The sequence below is a fragment of the Rana temporaria genome, chromosome 10, assembly GCF_905171775.1.
Source record: "Rana temporaria chromosome 10, aRanTem1.1, whole genome shotgun sequence".
Classification (NCBI taxonomy): domain Eukaryota; kingdom Metazoa; phylum Chordata; class Amphibia; order Anura; family Ranidae; genus Rana; species Rana temporaria.
In genome coordinates, this window is record NC_053498.1 from 12,323,571 (window position 1) to 12,331,084 (window position 7,514).

A 7,514-nucleotide genomic window follows, 5' to 3' on the forward strand; every position below is an offset into this window, starting at 1 on the left:
AAGCCAAGGGAGCCCAACCAGCGGCCCGGGGGCCACATGTGGCCCGCGGAGCCCTCTGATGTGGCCTGCGACCTCCTGGTCAGGGATGGCAGGTTGGCAAGCCCAGATTGTAGGTTGCCAACCTGCCATCTCAGAGAATCAGTGTTCTGAATGAAGCAAGCAGCTGCAGAGCAGAGCCCCATAAGCCAATGCTTCCTGTATATGCTTCCTGAAACGAAAGTGATCCCTGCATTGAGTGCATGTGACTACACACACTCAAATCTTGCATACGTCCGCTCCTCGTTTCCTAATAGGACAAGGCTGACACCACCTTTTAGGCCCCATACACACGAGAGGATTTATCCGCGAATACGGTCCAGCGGACCGTTTCCGCGGATAAATCCTCTCGAAGATTTGCGCGGATTTCTATGCGATGGAGTGTACACACCATCGCATTGAAATCCGCGCCAAAATCCTCTGGCGATGACGTGTTGCGCCGTCGCCGTGATTATGACGCGGCGACGTGCGCGACGCTGTCATATAAGGAATTCCACGCATGCGTCGAATCATTACGACGCATGCGGCGGATCCCTTCGGACGGATGGATCCGGTGAGTCTATACAGACCAGCGGATCCATCCGTTGGGATGGATTCCAGCGGATAGATTTGTTTAGCATGTCAGCAAATATTCGATCTGCTGGAATCCATCCCAGGGGATAAATATCCGCGGAAAAAGATCCGCTGGAGTGTACACACCATAGGATCTATCCGCTGAAACCCATTCGCTGGGATTTTTCAGCGGATGGATTCTATCGTGTGTATGGGGCCTTAGAGTTGAAAATGTATTTATTGGTAGCGTATAAACAACACATAAAAAAAAAAAAAAATACAAAAGGAAACAATAATCAATGGTACATAAAAGTGACAATCGTGATCAAACACGTAACTTGAGTCAGCCCAATGGCTATCGCCCATAGCTTGACACCACCTTTTAAACATCAGGTGCAATTTACCTAATATCTGCTGGCTGCTAATGTTGCCAAGACCTTAACCATGGATATGGTAAGACTGTTCTAAAATTACACCTTTGATGTCTAATCATTTATTTGGCACCATACTTACACCTCATTGTGAAGAAAACCATCTCCATTAGAACTTTTCAAATGCAATGATTCATGGCCATGGTCGTTTTGTGAAACCACACAGATTTACAGGTACTTATTGATCAACTTATCTATTTATTTTTTCATAGATTTTTTTGCTTTTGGAAATTTTCCTCTCATAGTGGTTTCATTTCAAGTTTCACTTCAAGTCATTGGGGAACATTCGCATGCCACTAAACAGGACAACGGAACACTATTAGAGAGCATAATTCACCCCGTTGGGCGGGCTCTTCTAGTTTGTCCACTTTTCTATTTTCAGGCATTGGGGCAATTTTGTTCCTTCCTTGTTCCCCATATATCAGCCTTCTGCTTCCTTCCCCGCGGGATCACATCTGCTGTTTTGTTCCGGAGTAATCATTGGTATTTAACCTTTTCTATAATCACTATTAACTCGGGTTTTCCGACCGGAAATTACAGCAGCTGTGATTATTTTCACGTCCGGACTGTTTGTCTATATATGTTGTATGTTCGTCACTGTCTTTCTAATTTTTGCACATAGTATTCCCACTAGTGCACAATTGTTCATTCGTTTAGATCTATCACCTGCAAATTAATTTGCATACACCTTTGTGTATGCAATTTTTTACTGCAGAATCAGAACGCAATTGCTGCGCATGCTCCGTCGGGTAAATTACCCGACGTGCATTGCGCTAACTGACGTCGCACCGACGTCATTTGCTTAGACGTTAACGTAAATGGCGTCCAGCGCCATTCACGGACGTCTTACGCAAACGACGTTGATGTTTAAATTTAGACGCGGGAACGACGGCCATACTTACCGTGGCTTAAGAGAACTAGGGCTCAGCCCTAGTTTTACGTGGGGTAACTCGACAGAAACGACGTAGATTTAGATCGACGGGCCGTTCGGGACGTTCGAGGATCGCTGTAAGTCTTCATTTGCATATTCTACGCCGGCCTAGCGGCCGGCCTAGAATTGCATCCTTAAGATCCGACAGTGTAATTCAATTACACCTGTCGGATCTTAGGGCTAGCTATGCGTAACTGATTCTATGAATCAGTGGCATAGTTAGAAACAGAGATACGCCGTTGTATCTCGTTTGTGAATCTGGCCCAGTATGTGGTAAATGTAGTAACATTTTGAATACTATTTGCAGATGTACCATAGATACATTTTATGACATTGGTATTTTGCATGCAAGGAATGTATTATAAGGTTGGCTGTATTCGAATTTGAACAATATTTATTTTTATGAGCCTCAACTACTTCGTAAGGAAATATTTTCTTGTTGCCTACAGTAGTGCTTTGTTTTAAACATGTCATGTGTACATGGTGTGACCATGCTTGGATTCACACACCATACAGGCCATGGCATAAAAAAAAAAATATATATATATATATATATAAAGAGTAGAAAACCAACCTGTTACATACCGTAATTGGTTTATGTGAAATCTCTATTAACCCCTTAATGACCAGGCCCTATTTTGCTATACGGCACTGCGTCGCTTAAACGGACAATTGCGCAGTCGTTCGACGTTGTACCCAAACAAAATTGACGTTCTTTATTTCCCACACATAGAGCTTTCTTTTGGTGATATTTGATCACCTTTGCGGTTTTTATTTTTTTGCGCTATAAACAAAAAAGAGCAACAATTTTGGAAAAAACACAATATTTTGTACTCAGGGGTAGGCAACCTGTGGCACTCCAGCTGTTGTGGAACTACATTTCCCATGAGGTATTGCAAGGTTGGCAGTTACAATTACTCCCAGAGGCATGATGGGGTTGGCAGTTACAATTACTCCCAGAGGCATGATGGGGTTGGCAGTTACAATTACTCCCAGAGGCATGATGGGGGTTGGCAGTTACAATTACTCCCAGAGGCATGATGGGGTTGGCAGTTACAATTACTCCCAGTAGCATGATGGGGTTGGCAGTTACAATTACTTCCAGAGGCATGATGGGGTTGGCAGTTACAATTACTTCCAGAGGCATGATGGGGTTGGCAGTTACAATTACTTCCAGAGGCATGATGGGGTTGGCAGTTACAATTACTTCCAGAGGCATGATGGGGTTGGCAGTTACAATTACTTCCAGAGGCATGATGGGGTTGGCAGTTACAATTACTTCCAGAGGCATGATGGGGTTGGCAGTTACAATTACTCCCAGAGGCATGATGGGGTTGGCAGTTACAATTACTCCCAGAGGCATGATGGGGTTGGCAGTTACAATTACTCCCAGAGGCATGATGGGGTTGGCAGTTACAATTACTTCCAGAGGCATGATGGGGTTGGCAGTTACAATTACTTCCAGAGGCATGATGGGGTTGGCAGTTACAATTACTTCCAGAGGCATGATGGGGTTTGGCAGTTACAATTACTTCCAGAGGCATGATGGGGTTGGCAGTTACAATTACTCCCAGAGGCATGATGGGGGTTGGCAGTTACAATTACTCCCAGAGGCATGATGGGGTTGGCAGTTACAATTACTCCCAGAGGCATGATGGGGTTGGCAGTTACAATTACTTCCAGAGGCATGATGGGGTTGGCAGTTACAATTACTCCCAGAGGCATGATGGGGTTGGCAGTTACAATTACTCCCAGAGGCATGATGGGGTTGGCAGTTACAATTACTCCCAGAGGCATGATGGGGTTGGCAGTTACAATTACTCCCAGAGGCATGATGGGGGTTGGCAGTTACAATTACTCCCAGAGGCATGATGGGGTTGGCAGTTACAATTACTCCCAGTAGCATGATGGGGTTGGCAGTTACAATTACTTCCAGAGGCATGATGGGGTTGGCAGTTACAATTACTTCCAGAGGCATGATGGGGTTGGCAGTTACAATTACTTCCAGAGGCATGATGGGGTTGACAGTTACAATTACTCCCAGAGGCATGATGGGGTTGGCAGTTACAATTACTCCCAGAGGCATGATGGGGTTGGCAGTTACAATTACTTCCAGAGGCATGATGGGGTTGGCAGTTACAATTACTTCCAGAGGCATGATGGGGTTGGCAGTTACAATTACTCCCAGAGGCATGATGGGGTTGGCAGTTACAATTACTTCCAGAGGCATGATGGGGTTGGCAGTTACAATTACTCCCAGAGGCATGATGGGGTTGGCAGTTACAATTACTTCCAGAGGTATGATGGGGTTGGCAGTTACAATTACTCCCAGAGGCATGATGGGATTGGCAGTTACAATTACTTCCAGAGGCATGATGGGGTTGGCAGTTACAATTACTCCCATAGGCATGATGGGGTTGGCAGTTACAATTACTCCCAGAGGCATGATGGGGTTGGCAGTTACAATTACTCCAAGAGGCATTATGGGACTTGTAGTTCTGCAACAGTTGGAGTGCCACAGGTTGCCTAGTCCTGTCATAGCATCTACAAAACAGGGGATAGATTTATGTAATTTTTATTATTTATTTTTTACTAGTAATGATGGTGATCTGCGATTTTTAGCAGGACTGCGACATTGCGGCAGACAGATTGGACACTTTTCACAGTTTTTTGGGACCAGTGACATTTATGCAGCGATCAGAGCTAAAAATAGCCATTGATTACTGTATACATGTCACTGGCAGGGAAGGGGTTAACGCGATTTTGTGGTTGCGCAATATTTTTGTAATGGGAACCAGATTGTGTTTCTCCGTCATTGCAGCTTGCGACACATCGGCATATAGTGCGGTTCCAGCAAATGGATCTGGGAGTTCAGGGTGCTGTCTGGAGTAATGCATCAGCTGATCTTTCACATGGTAAGAATGGATCCTTGCTATTACATCTCTGGGGATCTTTTCAGGCAAATATTAAGGTTTTGGCAGTCTATGGGCTCTGTCAATGATGATGTCAGTAGGCCCTAGAGATGGGAGAGCCATTGTCATGAGCTTTTGGAGATATGAACACAGATCAGCTTGTTTGATGGGTTGAGGGATTCCCCTGAATTTGACATTATTTCTGCGCGATCTGTCCTCGATATCTGCCATTTTGAGGCGCATTGCTTTGATCTCATCTTCAATATCAAAATGGGCATATACTAGCTCATTATGTGCTAAAGTAAATTCTTCCATTTTATTTTCATCATATTCCACTCTGCTGCAAAAGCCGCGGCCTCAATTACAGGCGGGCGCAGGCACCAGGTCACAATTTCTTGTCGCAATTGCGACCTGGCGCCCCGGATATTGTCGACCCCTGACTTATGCTATACTTTCTTATTTGAAGGACTTGCTTTTATACACATTTTCTTAGTTTATACATAAGAAGGAAACACAAGCAATTTTCTTGTTTTATTATTATTATTATTATTATTATTATACAGGATGTATATAACGCCAAGCAAAGGAAGAGGGGCCTCTGAGTGTAGATGTTTAAGCGTAATTTAATGTAAAAAAGAGTACATATAACTCACATTTTAGAGGTTAAAATAGACATTGTACAGGTTTCTTTACGGGTGATCGTCAGTTCCATCACTTGTGGTTGTCCTACTGCTGGGCACTTGTGCTGAGCAAAGCTGTCTCTCACTGCCGTGTGGAGTTGAGGCCGGCGGCGGTGGGGAGAAAAACTTGTGAGCCAGTCAAACGAAGTGGAGATGTTTATTGGCAGTATGGTGGTACTGATGACGTCACTGGATATTTGCGACGCGTTTCCTAAGCGTTCGAACTGCGATGGTGTGGCAGTCGCGCTCCTTTATCAAGCTTGAAGATGAAGATGAGAGGCGCCTCTTCCTTTGCTTTTCTTACAGTCTTGGAACACGGTTTCTGTTCTACATTGATGGCAGCCCTGAGGTTATAGTTGTGACCCCTACAAAACTTTCATCCGTCCGTCCCAGGACTTCATCCCCATTACCAAAACCCCCCCTCCCCCTCCACCTCCACCTGGAGCAACAGACTCTTTTTTACTGTGCAAATCTCATGCACACTATTTTATTCATTTTATATATAACGTCCATATATATTTATTGCTTTATCATTGTTGCATAATATCAAGGAATTGTTTTACTCAGAATTGCGCATTTTTCTCCTTGTATAATGTATATAACGCCAACAGTTAGTGCAGCACTTTACAATATAAAGGGAGACAATACAGTTACAATACAATAAAATACAAGAGGGATGTAATTGTTTCTTCTGAGTTTAGTAAATATTCACATTTCCTATACATTTTTGATATTTACCATATGCATCCAACAGGTGGTGCAATCAAATCAGTTGTCCAGCACATCCACTCAGACATTTCTGAATTGTGAATTAGACCCCCTGATATTAAAGAATAATCACACAGATATTACAGTTTTTCTCTATTGTTTTGGCTCATTTCTTGAAACAGAAATGACATTCTCAAAACTCTAAGATCATTTGGCAAAACAGTCTTACAGTTCAGCACAACACTATAACTCACGTGCAAAAGCTCATATCTCTCCCAAAACTGTTCACTCTTGCTTCAAAACCGTATTCATTTCCCATATAAAGTGTCAGTGCCCCCAAAATGGCAAATATTCTTCTCAATTTCTTTGGCTCATTTCTTGAAACAGACCAGACATTCTCAGCTCTCTTGGTACGTTTGTCAAAATAACCTGGATGGTTCGGCACAACACCATGGTTCCCCTTCAAAAGTTCATATCTTTCCCAAAACAGTTCACTCATGTGTCAAAACTAAATTTCTTTCTCATTCAAATAGTCAGTGCCCCCAAAATGCTTCATCCCTTTGGCATTGTGTAAGCACTGCAAGTCAAAATGTTTAGATGTTTTGTCTCTATAGCAGAGGACCATTGAAATATCCCTCATGTCCACCTTTCAGTCTTAGCCCAGTCCTTCATTGACAATGGTTACTGTGCAGTTTTTGTCTAGCTAACTGAATACAATTGTGTATAAAACTGGAAAAAAAAAAGAAAAGGTTTTAGGGTAAGAGTCGCCTACAAGGTTTGACATCACACATTGCACTCATACTGCCAAGGAAAAATTACTTTACAGTATTGTAACCATTATCATTCACACACAGAGTAACTTCCATACATCAGAGTAAAAAGAAAATGTATACAGCATAATATACGGAAAAATAAACAAATAAAAAACAAGGAAAATTACATTTAGCCTACAATGCTGTAAATAAAGCTGGCATTTCACAACTACTGTAACATCTCTTCACTGGTCGCTGTCATCACCCTCCCTCTCCTGGCCACCGTCCTCACCCTCCCTCTCCTGGCCACCGTCCTCACCCTCCCTCTCCTGGGCACCGTCCTCACCCTCCCTCTCCTGTCCACTGTCCTCACCCTCCCTCTCCTGGGCACCGTCCTTACCCTCCCCTGGGCACCATCCTCACCCTCCCTCTCCTGTCCACTGTCCTCACCCTCCCTCTCCTGGGCACCGTCCTTACCCTCCCCTGGGCACCATCCTCACCCTCCCTCTCCT